This window comes from Podarcis liolepis, assembly GCF_965112155.1.
Source record: "Podarcis liolepis genome assembly, chromosome: 3".
Taxonomy (NCBI): Eukaryota; Metazoa; Chordata; class Lepidosauria; order Squamata; family Lacertidae; genus Podarcis; species Podarcis liolepis.
The window spans coordinates 77,909,381-77,936,157 of NC_139557.1; the positions used below are offsets into that span (position 1 = coordinate 77,909,381).

The following is a 26,777-nucleotide window of genomic DNA, read 5'->3' on the forward strand; positions in this document are numbered from 1 at the left end:
GTCAATTGCCTACCCTGCATGGGGTGGCACTCCCCCGAAGGAGCAGGTTCGCAGTTTCGGGGTGCTTATGGTGATGGCTCTGTTTGGGTAGCCTCTGTGGCTAGATGTGCCTTTTGCTAACTGCAGTTGGTATGTCAGCTACAACCATTCCTGGACCAGGAAAGTTTGGCAACAGCATGCAATGGGAGAATTAGGCCAAAGCAGAAACAAGCAAGACTGTCTGTGTAGCTCCAAAGTACAATAATGTATAGCCACTTTCTGAGTTTGTCTCAGTAGGACCAAATAGATTGGCATCCATCTCTCTCAGGAGAAAATTGGAGAGTGCACCTTTGGGGGTGAAGTTGAACGACTGGAACGTTACAGTGCCTGCTTTGACTGTAGAGGCCGATATGGGAGAGACATGTTTTGTTGCAGCTGGGGCAGATGAAGGTGTCTGGTCGTGCAGCTGCAGGTGTACCACGGCGTTTCTTCTTTCTGCACTCCTCCCAGCTGTCATTCCTCTGCTGGTCACTGCTGTGGATACGCAAGCTGTCACGTGCTGACAGCTTCTAGGAGCTAGGTGAGAGCTGAGTGCATCGTGTATGGTGTGCCTATTTGGACTGTGTACACACTATGGGTAGAATTCAACACCCTGTGGCAAACTTCCCATCAACACAAGCATTGAAGCTTCCCAGATGGAGTGACCTATTCACACTGTTCTGGGGGGTTCTCTGTACACCCCAAAACCAATTGGGAGGGTAGCAAGCAAGGCAGGGAGAGCAGAGAGGGGAAATTCCTGTTGTGCAAAAGGAAACCCTCTTCCAGGGTTTGTGCTGATGGAACTCATTTGGTGACCCCTGTGATATGCCTTTGAGACACACTCAGAACACATTCTTTCCCTCAAGGAATTCTGGGAACTGTAGTTTGTTAATGTTGCTGGGGATTTTAGGTTTATGAAGTCAGAACCATTTAAAAACACTGTGTTCTTTTTATGTGAACTGCCCTGAGACCTCCGGGTTTAGGGCGGTATGTAAATTCAATAAATAAAATAAAATAAAATAAAAAACCTACATTTGTTAGGATTATTTGGAAGAAGCCATAACTATTAAAGTGCTATAACATTGCTTTAAATGCATGGTGTAGATGTGACCAGAGTGACTTAAAAGGGTTCTTGTGGCAAATCTGGACTGGTCCATAAATGTAAGAAATCAATGGCCCTGATTCACAACAGCCCTCCTAACTCAGTTAGAAGTTTCCCTCCATCACCTCTACCTGAGTAATTTTTAATGCAAGGGATGTTTCAACTATCTTCATGTGGGCTACTCTAAACTAAAGATGGTGAAGTCAGAATCATACCCTTCAAAAACCCCGGTTGCTGTTTAAATTAGTAAATAAGGCTGTTCATTTCATGTCCCCATTTTACTTTCCTTTTACTAGCTTCTGTTACTCCAGTTCAGAAGTTTGAACATAAGGATTTGGTTTGTTTCCCTTCTGGCAACAAAATGCAGCCCTTGTTCTTTCCGCTCAAAGCTATAGTTTCACTTCCAATCTCAATTACAGGCTTTTATATAAGAAAGGTAATGCATTTTCAAAAGAAATGGTTGGCTACCATGTTTTGACAGTTTGGCTTCAGTAGAAGTATAATTAAACTTCTCAAAAACAAAGCTTTGGAAACTCAATCACACTATTTGCACTTGGGGAAGAAGCCATTCTGTTTTTACTTGCAGGAAGAGAATTAATTTGTCCTTCACTTTCTGTCGTGAAAGCAAACAGCCGGATTAAGAACAGTACTATTCTAAGAAGTGCATTGCTAACAGGGCGGGAGGGGGGTGGAGGGGGAGGGAAATAACATCTGAAACAGGATAAGCTTTGATGCTACCTATGTGTGACACAGACAGGATTTTTTAAAAAGCAGAAACAACAAAACACCCTGAATGAGTCACAAATTTTGTGCATATCCCCCCTCACTCCCCTGCCTGCTTCACAACAGCAGGAAGTGTAGGCATGTGTTGTATATATAAAACCCTCAGGCAACAAGTTTTCAAGTATGCTCAAATGGCACTCCCCATCCCCCCCCACCCCACCAACATACCACATCCCATTCTAATTATGGTTTATAGTGCATCTGCAAGTCCCGAATTACGTGCCTAAGAACTATTTGGCTGGCTCACAGCAAAAATATCTTTTGTTTTTCCTAGTTGCTCGGGTTTTCCTTGAATACAAAGAAGCATGCCGCTAAAAGCACAGGGTGACAGCCTGATGCAGTCAGTGGAATGGGCAGGATGTTTGCTTGGAGCCCAGTCACAGCAGAAGCTCATGGATCTGGAGGAGCCATGTGGATGCTGGGAGCTTTCTGTTTTTGAGGTGGTTATTCAGTATCTGGAGGGAGATGGATACCATCAGAGCCTTTTGCTGATACTGGGCAAATAGCAGGGAACCCTGGAACTCAAAGAGATTTCAACAAAAAGGGGGGGGGGGGATAAAGGGAATTTTGTGAAGCAAACCAGATATCATCAGCAAAGGAGTTCATAAATTCCCCTAACCTTGTTTGGTTATAATCTGAAGGAGGAATGCTCTATTGTAGTCACTGTGTCTGAAATTCATGCCAAGGAACAGGATGGGGTGGGTGGGAATCTGCCCTAGTAAACGAAAGACACCATGCTACACAATTGACAAGAGTGAAATGGAAGAAGTGGCCTAGATCCCCTCTCTCCTTTACACCAAGATCAGCACTGGGACATGTCTGCGGAAGAGCTTATCTCCCTTAACATGATCCCGCCACAACAATACATGCAGAGTATTAGGCCTTTCCCCTTACTGTCTGTTTTCTTTCTTTGTGCCTTTCTCTCTCTCTCTTCCTTTCTCGTCTCATTGTTCCGCTTTTTCAAACACTGTTTGATTTGGTCCTCCTTAGAGAAAAACAGACGACTACAGACATGAATTGTTTTGGCACCTGTGGCTTCATCACCACAGTCCCATGACAGAGCTGATCAGTTTGAAGAGCAAAGTTGTAGAGGACAACCCAGGACCAACCTCCTCTTGGCATAATGTGGACACCATGTTGCAATGCAGAAGAAGAAAGTCACAGTGAGCCTAATTGAAACAGGGTGGTTAGGAACAAGGGAAGCTACCTAATACGCAGTCATCCAGCTGGGCCATCTAGTTCAATACTGTCTGCTCTGACTGGCAGCAGGGCTCCGGGGTTTCAGACAAGGGTCTCCAGGGATAGAACCTGAGACCTTCTGCATGCGAACCAGATGCTCTGTCACTGAGCTACAGCCCTTCTGTAATTACAGGTTCACCTGTGAAATTCAAAGCACCAGCTAAGTATCCATGCTCAGGTATATTTGAGGCATCGAAATACTATTTATAATGTTTCATGATAGCACCAGGATAGGAAGGTGACCCAGTATTCCAGTGCAGGGTGGTACTTGGGCATGAGAATGAACAATAGCATATTAATACTAAACAGAGATTTGATTCATGGCAACTCTGCTGGGTCTTCCTTCATCCAACTCACAAAAAAATTGAAAAATAGGCACTTGAAGTGCAACTAAACTATGGCACAGTGCATATATACATAACTGAGAACATCTGAAATTAGAGAATGTCAGTAAACACTAGCAAACACTGAAGGTTTCTCCACAGGCAGTTGTGAATATTCACCAGAAAAACTACCACCTCCACTCTACCACACACACACACACACCCCACACAAAAGAATGCTTTGGTCTACTCTGATTTATTATTTGTTTACTGTTTTTATTATGCTTTTCTAAGCTTAGAATGAAAAATCAACAGTACACTTTTAAAACTAAAATATCTTCAGGCTTTTGCCTAAGAGGCAAGATACCATGGTTGGTATTTTCTGACTTGAGTCCATTTCCTGTTAAGATCTGCAAGCAAGATCTCCGAACATTATCCATTTTGAACGTGCTCTTGAGAGAATGAAATAGGCAGTTACTTTAAATGCTCTCTCTTTCTACCTTGGCCATATAACAAAGACTCAATTCTGATAGTCATTTTACCTCAGCTCTGAAACACTGGAAACATTTTCAATATTGCAGTAATGAAAAAGACTGACAGCTTGCAGAGTACTGAAACAGGCCCTTTATGGATTTTTCCAGAGGTTCCTGCCATTGGCATAAATGTTACAAGACTTCTCTATGCCTGCAAATAATGATTGTCTTTCAGCCCAGCCGAGTGACCCAGACAGACTCTCAGATAATACTGAAGTGGAATCACAGCATAGCTGCATAGAACACATGCAAGGGCTTTCATTGTATTATATCCCATGTTTTGTTTCAAACAAGATATGGGATACAAAAAAGAGGATGCCTCAGATATTTTTGCTTCTTTTGCTATCTGAAAGATTTCCGACGTCAACAAAAAGAATACAAAATTAGGGCCAGATAAGCTACAACAGTGCTCCATGTGAAAGTGGGCCCAAAGGCAAGTCTACCTCTGTAAGATACATTTGTGTCTGATATGTAGCATAGGAATGTTTGGCTAATACAGTGGTACCTCAGGTTAAGTACTTAATTCGTTCCGGAGGTCTGTTCTTAACCTGAAACTGTTGTTAACCTGAAGCACCACTTTAGCTAATGGGGTCTCCTGTTGCTGCTGCGCCACCGGAGCACGATTTCTGTTCTCATCCTGAAGCAAAGTTCTTAACCTGAAGCACTATTTCTGGGTTAGCGGAGTCTGTAACCTGAAGCGTATGTAACCTGAGGTACTACTGTAACTCGGACTAGAAGTATATGTCCTACACTAAAATCTAGTCCAAAGTCTAGATTTGGAAACTCACAAAAAGTCCAAACTTTGAACCTCTTCCGAGTGTTATAAAATGCCTCCCCCCTCCCCCGCATCCCTGCCTGTCTTTGGCATTTGGGTTGAAGTTTTCAAACTTTGAATCTGTTTCAGTCTTATTTTTTTATTATGTTTTTAAAATTATATCATAACGTGCTAGGAATTTGAGGGATCGAGTAAGCTATGCTAGGGGCTACCAACTCTCTTCCTTACGAGGCTGCTGTATCTTTAAAAGCTATGTGGCAGACAGAAATTCAACAGGTTCAGCCTGCCCTGCAGGCCAGTGCAAGCACACTGCTGTAGAAAACATCAGTGTGATGATTCCTGGGAGTGGGAGAGTGACCATATAACTTCTGGTAAGCTGGAAATCCAAATAAATGAATAAATACTAAAACAACTAATGGTTAGACGTTATGCACTTGTGGGAAAATGCCAGAGATTCTACCTTCACCCACCACATTTACTTTGCTTGTATGTAGTACTCTTAGATAAGAGCTACCCTTGATGAATTCACATGGATGGAATGAAACATTTGAGTGTTCTATGGTTCTAAATCCTGTTTTAGAAAAGTGCAGCATGATGAAGTAGCAGAGTACTAGTTAGGATGGGGAAAACCCTCATCACATTCTCACACATTTGAAGTCTGCCGTTAGTGGTAAACTTGAATTTGCTGTTTTGCAATATGTGAAACAACTCTTGCTCTGGAAGTTTCCTGGTGACTTCTCTGAGGCGAGCATTACCTAATGCTTAAGAGAATGATCTATAATTTGGACAGTTTAAATTATACTTTAGCCACAATATTGCAGGAGGCTGAGATATAACAGTTTTAGGCAAGCTGCGATATTTCAGCTTGAGTCTTCCATCTCTAAAATGGGGGTAATAACTGTGGTCAATCTTAACCAAGATATTGTTAAGTATCCCTGAGAAAATGGCCATGAAGCGCTTTTAGCACTTGTATGTATAAGTGCTATATAAATATCAACAGGGCAATCCTGTGCAAATGTTGTCCCCGTCTTTAAAAAGATGGCGTTGATACCAGGAACAGTTCTCGAATGGATAATTAAACTGTCTGTGAACACTTAGAAAAGGTTGTTGTGATTACTAAGACTCAGCATGGGTTTCTCAAAAATAAGTCATGCCAGACGAACCTCATTTCTTCTTTTTTAAGAGAATTACAAGCTTGGTGGGTCAGGTAGACATAGTGTATCTTGATTTCAGTCAGGCTTCTGACAATGCTATTTAAGGCTGCATTGATAGAAGTATAGTGTCCAGGTCAAGGGAAATACTAGGGCCATTCGATTCTGCCTTGGTCAGACCACACCTGGAGTACCGTGTCCATTTCTGAGTGCCACAATTTAAGAAGGCTCTTGACAAGCTAGCAACTAAATGACTTTCACATGGAAGATGGAGCAAGCTTATTTTCTCCTGCTCTGGAAGGTAGATTCTGGTTAAACATCAGGAAGTTGATTCTGCCTAAACATCAGGAAGATCTTTCTAACAGTAAGAGCTGTTCAGCAATGGAACAGACTCCCTCAGGAGGTGGTGGGCTCACCTTCATTGTAGGTTTTTAAGCGAAGGTTGGATTGCTATCTATACTGCATGCTTCAGCTGAGATTCCTGCATTGCAGGGGGTTGGTCTAGATGACCCTTGGTGTCCCTTCCAACTCTACAATTCTATGATTCTATGTCTGCTCACAGTGGGACTTAATCCATGTTAAGTATGGGTAGGATTGCAACCTAAGTGTTAGTATTTATTAGAGGAAACTTGGCATGCCATTGTTATTTATATTGAAAGTGCTTAGAGTATGAATGGAAGATGGGGTGCTCTAGGGAGGAGAACCCTAAATGGCTGGCCTTCCCAGCTGTTTCTGTGAGGTTTCATTATTTGCAGAGCAGTGGGCCACAAAGGAAAACACTGCTTCTCGGAATGACCCATTTACTTGCTTCATGCCTATACTTTTCTTGTTTTGTGGGCCATCTTTTGCTCTTGCCAAATGGAGTCAAAGTCAGCACTGTAAATCCCGTTTTTTCCTTGTTTCTTGGAAAGCACCACTCGATACCAAGTCAAGAACAACAAACAGAGAGGGTTTGCTTGGGTTCTATTTATGGCAAATCACCAGTAGCAGTTCCAATAACAAATCCAAGGCCAATATTTATGCCGGTTACAAGACTGAGGCTACTGTGCATTTAAAAAAGGGGGTCAACACAGTTGCTTCAGTAAATGTGTCACCTAATATAGCTTCTCTTTTCATTCATTTTAAGATTACTTCCCTTCCCCAAGTAAAATAAAGGTGGGCAGCAAGGGCCTTGCAATAAATGAACACCCTTAAGGCTGTATTGAATCGGTTAGGAGCAACAGTTTGATTTTATATTGAAAAAAAGGAAGTTAAGCTTGTTGGTTTTTCTTTATCTTAAAGTGGTCAGTGATGCTACGCAGGAACAGTGTTGGTTAATTGAAGCTCACAGGTATATGTTTGCAGTTTGACCTACTTAGCTGTACACCTGTGGTCTCTTGACTTTTTGCCTAATTAGAAAGGGGAGTTACTTTCTGCACTGGATGCAGGAAGGGATGTGATAGGATAATTGATTATTTGAAACTGTATATTTTGTATATTTTGTATATTAATCAAATATTTTGTAAGCTGCTGGTGAGGGGTAGTGATGGCTTGCAGCTTTTGGCTGTTAAGTTTTTGAAAATAAAACTAAGCAAAGATATTGCAGACAGCCTTTTATTTATATGCTTCAGTCACTGTGCACACTCTGTATTGGTGAAAAAGTCCAACAAAACTCAGTAAGGAAAGCAAGGGTCAGCTACTGCACATAGAATAAATACAGATGATCATTTCTACTGGACATCTCTTTAAAGTAAACAAAACTATTGCTATCTTAAAACTTACAGGTCAGCTACAAAGCACATGTTTTGCATCAAACATCCCAGGTGGAACCTGGAATCTTCAATGTAAAACATGTAATCCAGGTTTCAGTCCAGGTTGGTGGTTCGAATCCCTGCGACAGGGTGCGCTCCTGTTGCTCTGTCCCAGCTTCTGTCAACCTAGCAGTTCAAAAGCATACCAATGCAAGTAAATAAATAGGTACTGCTGTGGTGGGAAGGTAAACAGCGTTTCTGTGCACTCTGGCTACCATCAGGGTGTCCTGTTGCGCCAGAAGCAGTTTCATCATGTTGGTCACATGACCCGGAAAGCTGTCTGTGGACAAATGCCAGCTCCCTTAGCCTGAAAGCAAGATGAGCACCACATCCCATAGCCACCTTTGACTGGATTTAACCATCCAGGGGTCCTTTACCATTACCTTTAGCCTGGCATCTCCACTCAAAGGATCCTGAGTACTATGGTTTCATTAGGCTCTGCCTAACGCTGGGAAACAGCTGCTACTCAGAGGAGACAGCATTGGGATAGACAGCACCAGGTTGAAAAGAGCCCTCAGCAAAGTTTCCTCTGCGGTGTGACCCTTGACCTTGAACTTACCCATAGTGGTGGATAGCTATGTGCCACTTTAGAAATTGCCCAGAATGTCCCAGGTTACTGACTGTGTGTGTGTGTGTGTGTGTGTGTGTGTGTGTGTGTGTACACGTGCACCATTTAATTTCCTGCAATGTCTCACAGCAATGTTACATCATGTGCTCTAGGACATCATGGAAACACCATAGGCAGATATTGGGGAGGTGCAGCAGCCGCCAGGTGCTGACACCAAGTCTGCATGGGCACCTGAGGCAAATATTCCTTGCAAAGAACCTCTTTATAGCCTTATTTACAACAAAATATTATTTGAACCAACATAAGACTATTCATTTTTAACAGTCTCATATGACCAGCTACAGTTTTCCCATAGGAATCTCTGCAACCATCTTATCCAACCCTTGTAAAGGAGAATGTTCAAGGATGGAATCGTACAACAGCTTTACTCCATGGTAGTTGCAACTATATGGCGACCCAGTTACCTGTAGTCTCTCTAGCTCCTTGTTCCCACACTCTAGTGTCATGGTGGTGTTGCTAGAATGCAACACTCATCATGCCTGACTATGCTATGACTATTGGCCATGCTGGGTGAAGCTGATGGGAGTTGGAGTCAGCAGCATCAGGAAGGCCACCGGTTTCCCATTCCTGCTCTACTGGTTTAATTAGGATGGGACAACAAAAGGACCTGCTGTGGTCAAGCCCAACCTGGCTGAGTTGCATAATGGGAATCAAAATTCATATACATTGCCAGGAACTAAATTCATGTTAGACAATGTCCACTGTTTGCAATGAATACTTGGCCACGCTTCCAAAGTCATATATTACCTTCACCTGAAGATTAGTGAAGGTAGCAAAGCAAAGCTTCTGCGCTGCAGCTTCTCACTGGCTCTCTGTGGGCAACCTAATAAAGTCTAGCATATTTAACCACTGAATGCTACTAGTGTGGGATCCGGGGGAGAAAATCAGGATCCTGGCTATTCATCAGCAGTGTGGATTGGGCAGCAGCCACCGCCACTGGCATTTTTGCATGATAGCTTCTGAGCTGGCATGCGGATGCAGCCCTGCCATGCTCCTGCAGCAAATTTGATAGCTCGAGAAACAAAGACGTGGTGATGTTTAGTTGGCTACATGGCCAGATGCTACAGATTACCATCTCTCTATGCAGCTTAAAAGCACCACACAGTAAATGGTCATGTGATTCTACCGGGAGTTGTGAGCTTAGCAGCTGCAAATATGCACAGCAATCAGGAAAGGAGACTTTCTTAGCCCAGGATTTAGACACGCCCCACGCACTGCTGGCACTTTTTCATCTGAAAAAATATATGACTTTTACGAGGGCTAAGGACTCTATTATTTCTAAAATTCTTTCCAGCTTCAAAGTAGCTTAGGAAATTGGCCGCACAACCAGCCAGCTGATCCAGCCTGAAATCTGCCAACCTGCAAAATCAGGTTGTGGGATTTTATTTTATTTTTGCAGCAACAGCAGCAAAAAGGCAGTTTGGAAGACCAACAGGCTGGAGAGCTTATCCAAACAGACTAACACATAATTCATTGGGATACATTTAGTTGGACCCTGTATTTGCTGCTGCTGTGACTTGAATTTCAGAATCCGGGATGGATTCTTGCCATAGTTTCTCTTCTGATGGAGAAAATCGGGACGGGGAGGGGGCTATATGATTTTTCTTTGGCGCAGTTGGTTCTTGCATTAAGTAAGCACCCCCATTGCCAAGACCACATGCCATATATTCCTAAGGGATATGTACAGATTGAACAGTGGACCTGTGCCAGTTTGATGGTGGGGGGGAAAGACATGTTTTCCTAGAGGGCACAGTAGCCATCTGTTAAAAAACAGAGCTTCTTTCAAGGTGGTCTTCGAATGATGGCTTCCAAAATATCAGATTCATGCATCAAGAGCTGAGGCACACAAACATATGGCTAAATATGTTTATATATGCAAATACATATTGTTGAGTTGCCAGTATTTTTAAATAGATATTGACTGGGATAGTGACGGTGCTTGCTCTGTATAGATGACTTGGAAAGGGACAGTTTTATTCTAATAGACTTGGAACGGGTTTCAGTTCCTGACCCACTGAAGCAAACAATGTTTCTATCAGTCATTTTCTGTAAAAATGTGACAGCTAACATTAGACTAGGCTGGGTTGCTGGCTGGACCTGCACTGCCCACACTGATCCACTTAGGTTAGCATGCCTACTACAGTCATACCTCGGGTTACAGACACTTCAGGTTGCGCATTTTCGGGTTACGGGTGCGCCAAAACCCAGAAGTACCGGAATGGGTTACTTCCAGGTTTTGGCACTCACACATGCGCAGAAACACTAAATTGCACTTTGCTCATGCGCAGAAGCGCTAAATCATGGTCCACACATGCGCAGATGCGGTGCTGTGGGTTGCGAACGCTGCGGGTTGCAAACACTGTGGGTTGCAAACGTGCCTCCCACACACATCACGTTCACAACCCAAGCGTCCACTGTACTTGGGTCATATATCATGTGCATTGTTTCTCCCTCAGTGATAAAGTTCACCAATAACAGCGAAAAGGAAGGCAATTGGCATGATGCAAGTGGTCTCACAATATCAAGCCAGAATTCCACCTGCAGGCACCCTTGGAAGCTCCTGAAGTCAATGACAGAAGGTCTTCACAGGGCTTTGTTAGAGAATGTCTAACAAAAGCATACTGGTATTTAGGACCCCGTGAAGTTACATTTGGCTTCTAGAAGGGGTTGTTTATTAACACAGAATCCTGAAGTCCTTAACTCTTGACAGTGACCAGATTCTCCAAGAGACATCTGCTGAACGTATGCCAAGGACCAACAATACCTTTCCTAATACGGTAAGTACAGCTTGAGATGCTGCTCTAATTCTCATTTATTCTGGAACAGGGACAGGTGACTCTGTCAATTTTGGTTTCTCATAGTTCCAATTTTATGTTGGGTTCTCCACATTTCCTTTTGAGAAGGAGGCACGAGGCTCTGGAAGGGTCCTAGGGCCCTCCTTACTCCTTCCCAAAGCTGGGAAAGTGCTAACTAAACTTTGGGAAGGAAGAAAGAGGACTCTAGGACTCTATCAGAGCCCTCACACCTCCTTCACAAAGCACAGTGCCCCATTTACCTGGCTTTAGGAAGGCAGCGTTAGAGCTGGGGGGGGGCGGGTTGTCAAATGTTGCCAAGGACTAGCGGGGACTCAATGTCCGTGTGTGGCCCTCGGGGCACATTCTGGACCACCCTGGTTTAGAATTACAGCCTAAGAAACAAAATATCTCATTTGCAAAAGAACTGGGCTTTGAAGCAATTTATATGGGGTTGTTTGGGTATGTGAAAGCCCCTTTAAGATGTGTTTTTCTCCATAATATGTCTGTTATGGGGCCTGTCCATAGTATGTCTTTGGATCAGGTTTTTGAGGTTCCACTTTGTCCACGTTTAGAGTTTCACCCCCACCCCACAGCAGCCAACCAGCAAACACAAGAAATATAATCTTGCAGCCAACCTGCAGTGCACATAAGCTTTGTTCTGAGCACATTTCAACTAGCTGCTTAAAGGAGAACTCGCTGTGCTGCCACAACACGTTTCCCAGCAACACAAAACACATGGTAGATTAGCTCTATCTTGCAAAGCTTTTGGGGAAGGGGGGAGCATGCGTATTAGTCCTGTTTTTAAAGATCCAGAGACCATATCTTTGTTGGAAAGGGAGCTAGATGTTGGAATAACACCAGCCTTCTGAAACATAAGATACACTCCACTTGTTCACATAGTTTATGACCTTGGATAGCTGATAAGCCAATACGATACGATTTCAAGCCCAGTGTTTTGCAAGCTGCAGGTACCAGGTGTTACTGAAGGTCACTGTTATGGAAAAATGGTCTCTCCCACAATTAGGAGAAGGCTACAGAGAATAGTTTTTATGCAACACAGCTTGTTGATGATTAACAGGGTTGTTTTTTTAACTGCACAGTTAATACTTATTCAAAGCACCCTGTTAGGCTAGGAGTGGAGGCAGGGAGAAATGTTTATTAAACACCCATTGTGAATGATGTATGAGAAATTCAAATGCATATGATATGAAAAGGCAATCAATTATGTTTTGAAAGAAATAAAAATGTGTGAGGTCATTTTGGTATAACAGGGTTGTCTATATGCTTTCTTTCTAAAAAGCACTACTGCTACGACACCCATAGTTGACAAACTGAAGTCAGAATGGGCCTTTGTCATTTGAATGTTTCTCTAAAATCAATCTTACCTGCATGTTATTGTGGAATATTTAAAAAAAAGGTAAACTCGACAACCAAAGTCACAGGCTATGACTTTCTTTGCAGTGACTACAATGAAAATCTTTGCACTCTTGGAGATACTATGTTTGTGTGGTTTAGATTACAGACTGGCAGTGGAAACAGGGGTAGGGAATTGATGGTCCTCCAGATGTTGTTGAACTCCCAACTCCCATCAGCCTCAGGCAGCATGGTCAATAGTCAAGGATGATGGGAGTCATAATCCAGCAACTTCTGGAATGCACCATTCTTGACCATCATGGTTGCTGAGCTGGCACAGCCCTAGAATTAGGCAGAATGAGGCAACCACCTTAGGTAGCTGATTCTGAGTGGTGGAAACTGTTAACTGTTTGATTTATTGTTGCATTTCTATCTCCCAGGGAGAGATGCTCATGGAATTTTGCCAACTCAGGTGCCAAAATAACTTGGCCAAAATAATTTCAGACCTAGGCTCTTTGTCCAGGGAAGCATGGCACCACCACCTATTCTGTCCTGGGGAGTGAAATATCTTGGCCTGGCCCTGCTGCTGGGAAGCTAGCTGAACTCCATCGTTGTGCCTCACCTCTGTTTCCCCTACTGATCATCTTTCTACCTGAACAAAACAGTATAATATATCAGGTAAACCTAATGCAAGGTCAAGTGCTAAGAAATCTGTCAGCCTGTCAGCTCTGGAAACCCCAGTTATCTACTGGGATAAAATGAGGAAATTGACTGGCTGTAGTTGACCAAAAGGCAGGAAGCCCAACTTATAGCATTTACCTATTGCTGTTGTTCAATGGACTGTTTTCCTGTAATTGTACATTTGTGTTTGAAATTATTTGGGAAGTATCTGTGGGGGTGGCAATGGGGGGGGGTAGGAATAAAAACATTGAGGGAAAGCTCAGGGACATTGGGGGGGGGGTTGGCAAAAAATAACCTGTGCAATAACTGTTGCATAAACATAGTGCTTACTCATAACCAAATCACGTGACCCATTTCATGAGCCAAGCTGTGAGTGACTTCACTTGATGCCCAGATGCAGGAAATTACTCTAGAATAACTAATTGGTGGAATATTTTAGACTTTGCCTGTGGCAGCTCATGGAACAAATCAACACACAGTCTTGTGAATTGGGCAGCAGTTTGGGTGCCTACAGGGTGCAGGCCCGAAAATATATACTAACATGGGAGAAATATGAGCCCTGGTGAGCTATTGTATTCAATAAAACCTTCCCAACACTTCACCTGTGATATTGTTTCATAACATTTGTGTGCATGCATAGATGTTCCTGTTGAACAGATACTAGAAGAGAGACAGTTCAAAAATCATATGCACGTTTGGCTCAGTATAAGTTTTATCTTTTCAGTACAGGCTTAGGAAATGCAAAGAAGCAGTTTTAGTGTCAGTGTGAAAATATCCCAAATGTTCACTATGACAAACAAGGTGCTCTAGCAGGAATGAAAGCAAGGTAGCCAGTGTAAACATAGCCATGGAAAAAACTTTCTAATGAAGCAGATGGTAACTTTCGTAGCCGGGATGGCAAACCTAAGGCTGGGGTGGGGGGAGGGCAATTGTGACCCTCCAATCCTCTCCCGCTCTAGCCCCCTGGACCCTCCCCATGGCAAATCCCCTCTCCAGCCACACACCCTGTGCTGCCTCCTAAAAGCCATTGACACCACAGGGTGGGATTGTAGCCTAATATTTCACTTATATGAATTCTGTTTTGATCATCGTATTTGGAATGTCTCAGAATAATTCTTTCTTTATTCATTCTCTCATATCCTTCTTCCTCCCCCCCCCCAGCTCGACAAAAGAAGTTCCAAAAGCAGCTTGAAATGTCCAGTTCAAAACTCAATTTACCAAAATTATATTTCACAGACAAAGCAAATCAGCAGTCTGAAAGTCATAAACACAAGACTGGAAAACAGCAAGACACAGCACAAGCTTTTCTGAAGAAGGAAGGGGAGCTGGTTCACCAGGTTGAAGAGGGGAGGGAGGATCTTGAATCCTCTCACTAATGGCAACGCTAATAAAGGTCTGCCAACAGCTGTTTTCCATGGAAGATTGTCTTGATCCAATGTGCCGAAGAAGCATGAGCCTTTAACAGTGCATTTGTCTGCCTCAACACAATCGTTGAAATGTTTGCCTTCATTACGGCTCCATCAAAACAATACAGAATTAAGAAAAAAAAGTGAGTAATGTCAGCCAGCTATTGTCTTCATAGGTACAGCCCTGTTTTTATGCCTGCAAACACAAAACCTGGGCTTGTCAGTGAACTGGTGAATTGGCAAATAAGATATCCAACACCTTTGTGCAGCATCTGCTAATCCAGGTGCAGAACACGGCATGAGCCCTTTGTTTGTGGATCCGTTAGAGAGAGAAATGCAAAATCACAATTAAGCAATATGTTTTTCTCAGCCTCACTCTTCTTCCTTCACACACACACTTGATGTCTAACATCTCTCTGTTAGCCGCTCCTCCTCTTTCACACCCCAGCTCCTCGTTTTCTTTGATACGTGGGGGCTGCATTCCTTATTCCCATTTATCTGGGAAGTTATTCCCACTGAACTCAGCAAGACTTAATTCCGACTACAGTGTGTGTTCAGTAGGGCAAGGCTGCCAACAACAAGCAAAATATCCGTCAAGGTTCTTGTGCTTTTAACAGAAACCCAGCAAGTAAAACTTTGTGCACCACACTGATACAGTGATAGCTTCTCTGGATAAAAGGATACTGTCACACTCTTGTTAAAGGAACAAGATCCCTGTGATGGGGGGCCGGGATGCTGGAAAACCCAGAGGAAGGAGATAAGCCAAGTAGGTAATCCAAATTTATCACCTGCAAGAACAAAATTCCAAATAGTGTGTGCCTGCGTGTGGGTGTGTATATAACAGCTTTATCAAAGCCACCAAGTCTCAACACCTCGTTTTCTGCAAATCTCAACACCTTTCAAGATTTTGTGCTGTTTATCAAGAGCAATAACTCTGATCCAGCCCCTTCTGGGCCTGTAGGAAAGGGCACCAAGGCTCCAGGATCTGAGGGTGGGAAAGCTGCAGACTAGGGGCAGCCGAGGTGCAAGAGTGAAGGGTAAGGGATAGGCCAGTTGGAGTTGTTATTCCTTCTCCTTGGCCACCTCTTCCCCCCTTGTTATTGAGCAATGGATTTGGATGGTGTAGAGAGTAGCTTCTGCATATGAAAATGGCATGGGAGTTATGGAAAATGACTGAACACAGCCAATGAGAGTGGCCTCACACTTACAGGCTGCATTCCATATTGTTTACCAGTTCAGATACATATGAAATATGGAAATAGCAGGAAACAGAGAAAGACCTTTATTTGGAATGCCCAAAGAGCATTCACATGACCTTCTAATCTCCTGGAGACATGTGCTCAAGAACACCCACAGACCTTCACAACCATTGGCTATGTTTCTTGCACAGGTGGGTAATGCAATTCAACAACAGGTTAGTCACTCCTGTTGCCATGACATCTAGTTGGGCCCCACAAGGTGGAATGTGTGAACCACTGATCCATGCTTTGGCTACCACTGAGCATAGGTTAGAAATCTGCATGTTTACTCCCTCTCACCTTTTCTTCCTTTTGCCCCTTCCTTCCCTCTCTTCTCCCCACACCCTCAGATGTCATTTAGATCGTAATCTCCTTGGGGCAGTCATTTTTGCTTATAATGCCATGAAGGCTGATCTCACTGCAATAATAATATCAACAGGACATGTAAACATCGGTATGTGCTTTGGTTTAAGACCTAGTAGCCCCACTCCCCATCCCCCACGTGCATTTCTGGGGGTTCTTCCACCCCCAGACATTTGGGGGACATGGGGTGCACAGGGGAGGAGAGGGGGTAAACCTCATTGCAAGCAGAACCCCTTGAACAGGGCTTCTGTTGATGGGTGTCATTACTTGAATTTTGCCCACAATAATAATTATTATCATTATTATCTTTACCATTTCCTATGTAGGCATTATTAAATTAAACAATTAGATAATTTAAGGTGCTCCACCCCCACCCCACACAAGAATTGAGTTCTGGAAAACCTTCCCTGTAATGGCAAGTAGAAAATATTATTTCACTTTCCCCCCAAAGAAAGTTAAGGGGCTGGTTTATTGAGAGGTGATGAATTCCCCTTGTGGAAAGGAGATTTCTGGTAGCAGATGGCTCTTCAATTTAGCTGACAAATATGTAACTAGATGCAGTGGACAGAAGCCAAAATAAACAAATGCATGCGAGGCATGAGGTGTCTAACAATTAACAGTCAGGGTAATAACCTGCCTAGGGATATGATGGATTTTTCCCATGTTCAAAATCGTTATAAATTGATATCTAAGGGAAATGCTGTTCAGCACAATTAGATTTATTTTCTTCATGAAGAAGAGATTCTGCATATTTTGCTGAAGTTTTGGGAAGCTATCTTCTTCATACTCTTTTTTTTTTATTGCATTGGCAGGTCAACGTTCTGCAAACCGAACATTTCACCATGTGTTTGTAAACTGCCCCAATCTTAAACAAAATAAATTGGCAGAAGCCAACTGTCCTCAGAGAGAGGCATGTGAATAGCATATTCTTTGACATTAATTGGACCAGCAACAAATAAACAGTGAGTTTATAAATAGTAGATTTTCATGGTGGGGCAGTGAACCATTCTGCAAGCAAGATGTTGCAGCCCCTGTGACTTGGCAGAGCCCCATCCAAGAATGGTATTTATGTAGAACGTTTATATCTTGTCTTTCCTCTGAGGAGCTTAGGGCAACATACATTGTTCTTCCCCTCTCCCTTAAATCCTCACAACAACCCTGTTAGACTGGTTGTGCTGAGAGATCATGAATACTCCAAGTTACCCACCAAACTGTGGCTGAGTTGGGATTTGAATCCTGTCTGACAAAAACTCTAACTGCGACACTGCACTAGTTCAATGGGAAATCTTGAAATATTGGAAATCTTGGGGCCACTAGGGGCGCATTGGAAGATGGCTGACAATACCATCTCTCCGAGCCACACGGGGTAATTAAGAGGCTGTTATGGGAGTAGGCAGCCTCCCTTGTTGCCCCAAGGAAATGGGGAACACTGCCCTTGCCTGCTGTGCCCATAAATCACCCCCTAATTCGAAAGAAGGGGGTGAGGGCACTAGGCAGAATGCCCCCGTGTGGACCTCGGTTCTCCTGGAAGCTGTCTCTGATCGCGCACTAGCTGCAGCAATTTGGAATAATGAATTACAAAAGAAGCAAATGCACATATTTCAAGTAAAGAAGGGGAGTGAAGTCTGCTAATTTAAGTTCTCTGCGAAAGAAGACAACGAGTTGGAGAAACAGGAATATTTTACCATGAAGATACTCCAAAGGCTGGGTATGTTGACAACAGGACTGAATGGGGGGACAGACCTTTTTTACTTTCCTTCTATGTGATTTACAAGAAAACCTCCTCATTAGAATCGTTGGTTGAACTGACCCAAGCAGGATGATTAAGGTCTGTGTGGAGATAAACTTTAACCAAAAGTATGCTTTATGGAGATCGAGAAGCAATAAGAGCTTTTGGAATAGCATAGCAATTAATTAGGAGTCGCCATCTTGCCAAAGGATTTATAGCCAGGAGGAGGAACAGACTTGTTTTCAGACTGCATTCCTGGTGAATCTCCTCAAAGGCTTTGAGAAAGGAGGCAGATTGGTGAAGATTAATGACGCTAAGTCTGTTTTGATGTATGGAAGTGATGTTATATGGAAAACGTCTGGATATGGCTACTGGATAAAAAATAATAATATCCACGCAGGATTACAAACTGTTCTAACCAGCTTGTGGAGACTATCAGAGGTCACAAAGAGAAAGGAAAAATATATGAAAATAATAACAAGAGATGTGGAAAAACAATAAGAAAGGACTGGATAGTACTGTGAACATCATAAGGTTAGATTTGTGGACATTAAAACAGCAGCAAGAAGCAAGAAGTTGATTGGATCCCCTTCAGAACTTGAAATATGGGTACCGCCAACAAAAATTTAAAATTCGGCTGTGTAATTTGGAATTTATGTAATTTGGTTTGATTTGATGTGATTGGTCGGTTAATAAAAAATTATTCTTGAAATATTGGAAATCTTAGTTTCACTGGCCCTGATCCACAGATGCTCATGTTCAGAAGCAGGCTATAGGAACAAGCCTTATACTGGGTTTGACCACTGAACCATCTATCCAGCACTGTTCACACTGACTGACAGCAGCTCTTCAGAGTTTCCTACAGGGATCTGTCCCAGCCCCAGCTGAAGATTGAACTGGGACCTTTTCCTTGCAAAGCAGACGCTGTATGCTATGGTCAGAGATGGAAAAATCTGTAATTTTTGTTTCCAGTCTTAAATTCAATTCTACAATTTTCTGTATCAGTTTGAAAACTTTTTTTTTAAGGCCTCATGAAAATTCATCAGCATTTTAGTGTGCATTTCTCATATTATACCATTTTAATGCAATTCCACACATTTCTGTGCAATTTTGTGCATACATGCAAATATAAGTATTTTGGAAGCAATTTCCCCATATTGTGTATTTTGCGTGTTATTTTCCTCAACATAGGCACTTTTGGACACATTGTTTGGTCGGAGAACTCCACTGCAAAATTCAGAAAACTGCAAATTTCAAAAGATAGGTGCTTCTTGGTTCATATATTATTTCAGGAAGTATAATTTAGGTAGCTTCACGTTAAAATAGGAACTGAAACATAATTCCCACCCCCCAGTTATATCTATGTGAATGCTCCTGTGTGCGAGGAGCTGTGTGTGCCCCCAGCAAACATTTGGACAGCACATTCAGAACACTTGGTGAATGCAGAGGGGAAAGGTAGCCTGAGATGCAAGCTGAACAGGCCTTGCAGAATGAGTGTGTAGAGTTAATTCAGAAGGTTCGTGGTGCAAACGAACCCACACAGCTTTTCCTTTTTCTGCATACAGTCATTATTCTCTCTCTGCGTTAGTGTGAACACACAAATACTTACAACGCAGAGTCTGAAGTAGAAGCCAGCTTCATATATTAATTCCCCTTGCGGGATTTGGATTAAAAATGTGTTTCTCCATCCAATTTACAATAAAATATTTTTTTCAGAGGGCCTAGCCCCGAATGCTATTCTTTCCAGTCCTCAGTGTATACATGCAAAGTTGTTCAACGCAGTAACAGGGCAGGAAAGTTGGTATTTTAGCAGGCAGATGGATACATTGGGAGGCTATGTTTTGCTATTAGGTATTCATTTGGTATGCAGAAGCATGAAAATGAAAGCACTAGGGTTTGACTTCCTACTTTTTATGCTTTGTCTTCATTAATGAAACAATGTTTATGAGGAATCATGAAGACACCTCATGGGAACAGGCAATAATATTAATGATAGAATTCATTGTGGCTTTATAAATACCAGAAACATCTTCATTCAGCTCATGCCAGGCAGAAAGAAATAAGGAGAGAGAGAGAGAGAGAGAGAGAATCCAATGCAATGCTCTCAAGCCCCCAGAGGAGAGGGAACACACCTGTATCATGAAGTTTTTAATGTTTGATATTTTACTATGTTTTATATATGCTGCTGTAAGCTGCCCAGAGCGGCTGGGGAAACCCAGCCAGATGGATGGTGTATATATAATAAAATTACTACTACTACTAATACTACGACTACTACTAGCAAGAGACTCAGTTAAGGCAAAGTATGCCTTTTTCACTATCACATGCAGCTGAGCAAGATCTAGATAAGCCTAGTCTCTTCTTTGTAACAAACAGTCAGTCAGTCATATTATCTTACAAACAGTATGTCAAGGCATATACAAAATATCTTGGAATCTATTCATGGGCATTTTAAATAATACTGTGGCCTTCAGTGTGTCTCCCCACCCTTCAGAAATAATAGGGCTTTGGAGGGAATGTGGAAAAAAAGGTTAAACACCACCACCACCCCAGTTTCCTGATCAAATTAGAAGCTACTTCCGGGTGAAGGGGAGAGATCCTTTGGGATATGAATTATAAACCCTTTGGCATAATGAATCTTTTGACCCTCAGAAAGAAGTGCTTGAGGCCCTAAAAATATGTTCTATCATGCTAAGTTTGGGTAAACTGAACAGAACTATACACTCACCTGGCCAGCTAAAGAGGCTGTTTTAGCGCCTTTTTTCATGTTGCCGCCATGATTACAGAGGCAGCCATAGAGGACCAATTGGCACAGAGGGAGAGATTGGCCAAGCCAGCCCATAACAAGAATCTAGTGCATCAAAAACTCAAGCCTCCCAAGTCTCATGGGTTAACTTTCAAGAGGCACCAAGAACTTTCAACATAGCTTTCAGCTTAAAGGGACTTAAGGTGTTGCACAATTTTCAAAGAAAACATGCCCCTGAAATGCTGCCAAGTAAATAATGGAAGTAGATGAAGCAACACAACCACCTGGCTGTCAGAAGTGCAAGGTACTCTTTCTTTAGTAATAATAGAGCAATCACAAAATTCTCAGCAATGCAAATAAGGATGTCTGTTTAACAGTGCAGTTTTGTTTTTTTAATCTATCGAGAACAGACACGTCAAAGAAAGTGATAGTGCAGGATTGCCCTACACCCTTTTCCTCTAGGTATAATCCCTCAAAAACCTATCCTTGCCAAGGACAAGTATTGCACACACTCACACACTCACACACAGAGAGATAATTAAGTGGGTACTTATTAACAAAGTGAAATGAAGCTTGTACTTTAAAGCAACTATCCAATTTTCTAGCGTTTCAATTGGAGCCCAAGCTGAGGTGAGGCGATGATGTGTTCAGTGCTGAGTAGATAAAATAGAGGTAGATTTTAAACTTGGAGAACCTCAACCCAGCCAAGCCAGCAAAACATGGGGAGGGGGCTGGAAAGGAATCCCAAAGGGTATATTTCATGCAACAAAATACAGTGGTACCTTGGGTTACATACGCTTCGGGTTACATATGCTTCAGGTTACAGACTCCGCTAACCCAGAAATAGTGCTTCAGATTAAGAACTTTGCTTCAGGATAAGAACAGAAATCGGGCTCCGGCGGCGTGGCAGCAGCAGGAGGCTCCATTAGCTAAAGTGGAGCTTCAGGTTACAAACAGTTTCAGCTTAAGTACGGACCTCCGGAACGAATTAAGTACTTAACCTGAGGTACCACTGTACAATGGTTTGAATCCTAGCTTCCATTCTCTAAATGGGACAAGATCCCTGCGCGCGCGCACACACACACACACACACACACACACACAGAGCGCCCAAAAATCTAGGGATGCTGTTGTCTACCTGTCAGGGGCTGGACAGAGGAGGAGGAATGGTAGAGACCGCCTCTCCAGCCTGACCCTTCCAGGGAGGAGGAAGAGGAAGACAGTATAGATTTACAACAGGGGTTTGAGGGAGGTGGCAGCTCAGAGGCAGATGAGGGGAAAAGTTGGAAAATAATGGGAGACCCAGAACAACAACCAGCTGACACGTTGTCATTAGAAAGCATTCCAGACCCTCCATCTCCCAGAACCCGGCAAGCCTTAAAAGTAGGAGAGGAAAGAGCTCAAAGACAGAGGGCATGTAGCAGCATCCATAGGAGAGACGATGAGATTGACGAATGAGGAAGTGGGAGAAATGGGAGGGTGGAGATTCACTTGGGACAACATCCAAGAGGCTGGGTTCTATAGCCTCTCTTGGTAAAGATTGAAATAAAAAAGGACTGTAAGAAACTTTTCCTTGTCTTTATACTTTCCTGGGCAATCAGCTGGGGCCACTGACAGCATCCTGACACCACCTGGCTCTTTACCTGCTGTTTTGTTCTATCTATCTATCTATCTATCTATCTATCTATCTATCTATCTATCTATCTATCTATCTCTATCTGTCTATCTATCTATCTATCTATCTATCTACCTACCTATCATCTATCTATCTAACTATCTATCTATCTATCTATCTATCTATCTATCTATCTATATCTCTCTATCATCATCATCATCTATGTTTTAGTGAATGTTCATTATTGCTTGAATCCATGGACAAAACATTTTCCTTAAGTTTATGCACACAGCTAAACAAACACCTATGTGCATGGGAACAATGGACCTCAGTTTCCAGAACTTGCAGAGTGCAGGTAAGTAGTAATTTAGGGGAGGGGACAATGCACAGGCTATGGATACAACCCATCAAGCACCATCCACTAGTATGAATGGAAAACTTGGAGGGAGATTTATATTGAAAGTGCTCATGTGTGGATAAAAGTGCACAAAAGCACATATGGAAAAACGGGAGCTGTGTGAGCCATGTGGGCATTAGCACCTTGGTGTATAAACAGCCTAGGTATCAACCCTCTTGAGGCAGGCAGACACAGCACACCAGTTACCTTTCCCATGCGCCAATTTATCAGGCACCATTCAGAGGTATGCACACTTTCCCTTTTGCCTGCAACTTGGCAATAATGGTGGGCCCAAGATGTGGAATACCCACACACTCTCTTTACAAGTACAGTGGTACCTCTGGTTACAAACTTAATTCGTTTCGGAGGTCCGCTCTTAAGCTGAAACTGTTCTTATCCTGAGGCGCGCTTTCACTAATGGGGCCTCTGGCGCGTAATTTCCGTTCGCATCCTGGGGCAAAGCTCGCAACCAGGAGCAGCCACTTCCGGGTTAGCGGAGCTCATAACCTGAAGCATTTGTAAACAGAGGTACCATTGTATGACTGTTTATCACCATTCTTGCTGTTAGAGGGGAGTGCTGCTCCTCTGTAGGACTACAGCTAAGTACTACGTCCTGAAATATCTGAGTTAGCAGTAAAAATATTTGTTTGTCATAAAGCCATGGATATAAACATGCAACTTTTTTTCTGCTGAGCTATCACAGTCAAGCATTTGAAGTGTGAATAAACACAGAATGCAGTTATTGCTGGCACATTGTGCTGAACTCCAGCATGGAATGAAACGTCAGGAAATACTGATAGAAATGGGCCACAGGGGGGAAAGCAGACTTAAATTCTAGAGGGAAATGTATAAGCTTAGGGTCACTTCCTGGTGGTTTCCCTTCATTAATGCTATTGCAGGGCATTTCTTGACAGAAAGGCATCCTAAAACAATAGTAATTCTTAGCATGTATACAGCATTTCAAAGTACAGTATTCAAAGAGCTCACAGGGATTGCTTTGTTTATAATCTCTACAACAACCTTGCAAAGTAGGCCAGTATTATTATTCCGCCTATAGAGAGCCAGTGTGGTGTAGTGGTTAAGAGCGGTAGTCACGTAATCTGGGTAACCGGGTTCGCGTCTCCGCTCCCCCACATGCAGCTGCTGGGTGACCCTGGGCCAGTCACACTTCTGTGAAGTCTCTCAGCCCCACTCACCTCACAGAGTGTTTGTTGTGGGGGAGGAAGGGAAAGGAGATTGTTAGCCGCTTTGAGACTCCTGAAGGGGAGTGAAAGGCGGGATATCAAATCCAAACTCTTCTTCTTCTTCTATAGGAGACGGTGGTATGAGTCTAAGAAAGTGGCCCTCTACGAATGAGCAATACAGGTAGGAGAGTCAGGATCATCAGTCAGTGTGATCTTCAACATGCCTGACTTCCAGCTTCCCAAGCACATGTCTACACAGAAAAACAGCTTCTTCTTCTTTTCAGCAGCCTCATTTGCTTTGAGCATTCCCCCCATCCATTCCTCCTTGTTCTCATAAACATAAAGGCTGGTTATTTTATTAGCTTAGTGGTTTAGCAGTTTCCAAATGCTGCTTTGCATACTGTTCCAACAGCTTACACAACTGGGAAATCTTGAGAGAAGCTTTATGACAAGACTATTCCTCACACCATGGCTATCAGTGCCTGGTAAACATAAGATTCAGCTCATATTTCACCACAACAGAAAGATCCTCGTTAAGCTTAAAACATGCAGTTTGAGGTATTCTTATCTAACACTTCTACTTTTATTCAAAAGTGTCAGTTATTATTGATTTAAAGAAGATTTCCCTTGATCCCTAGATGCAGTCTCTAGCAAGCGCTCTCTGGTAAGTGAGCCCCAGCAGAGGTTTAAAATTACAAAACATGCAGCATGTGGAAATATGGGCTGTTATACCTTTTTAAAGTTGCTTTCAAAGCTTTCCCTATAGCACAGAGAAGACCACACAGCTTGGTAAGTTTAAAAAAATGGTTTACTTACAAACTTTTCAAAGGTCAGATTCATGTGCTTTTCCATACAGCAGCAAGAAAACACAGGCAGAAAAGCTTAGTTACAAAACTTGGTAAAATATTTCTAAACATGTGGTCTGGGCTTGTAGTGCTCAGTCCAGACATTTTCTCTGGTCAGATTCACATGGTGGAAGAGAGTGGACAAAGAGAAATTGCTGACCCTTCATCACTCATCAAGAGGGGGCGTGACCTAGTCGAGTCTGACAAAACAGTTTACAATATGGTTGTAACCCCTTCATGCATTAACTAGAGCTAAGCATGCTGGTTATATAAGGGAAAGTAGGTACAATGGAAATTATATCAGATACAAATACTCAGTGCAGCGACCAAGGGTGGGAGACATTTTTGTGTACTCTTAGTGAATGTCTCTCCTCAGGACTTTCTTCGCCAACCCATGTTGTCATTAACTAGCATTTGCTAGGCCTTCGGATTCATCTCCTAAATATGTATTTAAGGAGCACAGTTTATCCAGAAGACTTGCAATTCTAAAATACATAAATTGCAGAGCTGTTCTTCCTCCTTCCCCCTCCCCACTTGTCCAACTGGGATTTCCTCTTTCAGGTCACTGTAATATGTTTCATTCTGAATATTGTCTGAATGGAAATTAGCTGTCTGTACCACATATCAACTGATGACTAACAGATGTCCAAAGTCCTCCTGACAAATTTAACTTCAGTTGGAAAGATTAAGATAGTAGGTCATAAATCATGTCACTCCACTGACAGGACAGGAAGAATGCCAGTTTACCTTGGTGAGGAGCTCGATTGTAAACATGTCACTGTGATTTCAGAGGCCACACATTGAATCATGCCTTCGATATTTTCCTGGGGGCAATGCACTGAACCACAGGAAACTGAATGGGCCCTCAGTCAGTGCTGTTAACTCTCCGTGTGGGCACAGAATTTAGGACAACCCATTGCTTTAATAAATACGTTGTAAAACGGAAGAATGAAGCCATTGATTAATTCAATGGGATTTTAATTCAACACTGAAAACATTATCCAACTCATTTTACAAGTCATTTGATCTGTATAATGGTGGCCCCTGAGAATTCCAACTTCCTCAAGGACCACAGTATAAGGAGGAATACACTCCTCTTGAAACAGCATGAGCCTTTTAATTTCCTGTATGCAACCTCTCATACTGTTTCTTACATTATTCCCCCTACCTCATTGTTCTGTTGCATTTTTTAAAAAAAAGAAATTAATGCACTCTGCTGGATCTTTCCATATAATTGCCCCCACTAGGATCTTGTTAACTAGAGAACTTTAGGTAACAATTAATCACGTAGGAAAGACTATAAGGCTGTTGCAGTTTAAAAAAAAAAGTGGCTCTGTCTGGACCCATTTCCACAACCAAATAACAAACTCACTCCAAATCCCTTATTTGTTTTTTACACATAGAATGGAAGCAAGCTGAATAAAAGAGAATAAAATATCCAGTACAATTTGGAGCTTTGACCAAGGCACAAACATGTGGAAGACAACATGTACACATTACCAAAGCCTGAGGATCGGGGTAGGGGAAAGAGACTTGTTCAGGAGAAATTGAAACTAAATTGTGGGTTTACATATTTATGGCAACTTATTTTCCTGTATCTATACGGAGGAGAGAATGAGCGCAGCACTTACAGATGTGTGCTTCCTTATGTGACAAGTAGGGATGGGGAGAAATTCAGTTCATGTTTAAATGCAGGCTTACCTAATTAACACCTTCCCAAACAATAGGCCAACCAAATTACAGCCATCCTTCAAAATTCATGCTCCTCTGAATTTTGCAATACAGTTGTCCAGCCAAGTAATGTTTACAAACATGAATATGTGAGGGGAACGTATGCATATAAATGCATACATTAGTGAAAATAAGATTTAAAAAATGCATTATAATAGGCAACATTGCTTACAAAACTGTGTGTGTTAGAAGGATTTCGCACCAAACTGCTGATGAATTTTCATGAGGACTTCCAAAAGAAATTCACAAAGTGATGTGGAAATGTGGAGAACGGAATTTAAGAACAGAAATATGAGAAGCCTGAGTGAAACCCAAATTTACCAAGTCCCTCAAGAATGGCAAGTCCCTGATC

The 26,777-nt window shown here is 42.5% G+C and overlaps 1 long non-coding RNA gene across 1 annotated transcript; it reads left to right on the forward strand.

Moving 5' to 3' along the window:
* Window positions 1-12,989: 12,989 nt before the first annotated feature.
* LOC310702376 lies at window positions 12,990-14,591 on the forward strand. The gene is made up of 2 exons (XR_014523480.1): window positions 12,990-13,168; window positions 14,333-14,591. It is a non-coding gene; the product is annotated as an uncharacterized lncRNA (long non-coding RNA).
* Window positions 14,592-26,777: the final 12,186 nt, after the last annotated feature.